Here is a 607-nt window from a genome sequence, read left to right on the forward strand (position 1 = left end):
TGCTACTGTAAAGAAATGAGTTGTAGGTGAAGACTTTTGTGCAGAACTGTAAATTTACAAAGCATTCCTTTGAAGTATCACACTATGTGTATGTTTAGATCTAAAGATCTGAAATATTTTTTTAAACCTTGAGTTTACTTCAGCACCAGAAGATTTGCTAATGGAGCAACGTTATTACATAAGTTGATTAAAAAGCCACCAGCTAGCAAAAGTGAACATTTATGGGGACAAATTCAAACATTCCTGACATCACAGGAAGCGTTTTTATTTATTATTGTCAGATCATTCTGGGCTAACACATGGCACCTGCTGTTCTCATTAAAACTAAACATTCACAATTTAGATACTCAGCTTTCCATTACATCTTTAAAATAAAGTTATTTCTTTAGATTAAACATAATCAGCACCATAGCCTTTTGGTGACAAGGTTGGCTGTGTGGCAGGCATGTGTTAAGGCCAAAATGTAGGACTCGGAAGACTAGAAATAAACATGCATAATTAAAGGACTTTTATTACTGATCACATAACAAAACAAAAATAAACGCAGGTCAGAAGCAAATTATCCAAAACTATAACTCTTTTAGGAAAATCAAAAAGAGACAAAGAG

Source organism: Haplochromis burtoni, unplaced genomic scaffold (genome assembly GCF_018398535.1).
Source record: "Haplochromis burtoni strain Fernald_Lab_line unplaced genomic scaffold, NCSU_Asbu1 Contig_1198, whole genome shotgun sequence".
Classification (NCBI taxonomy): Eukaryota; Metazoa; Chordata; class Actinopteri; order Cichliformes; family Cichlidae; genus Haplochromis; species Haplochromis burtoni.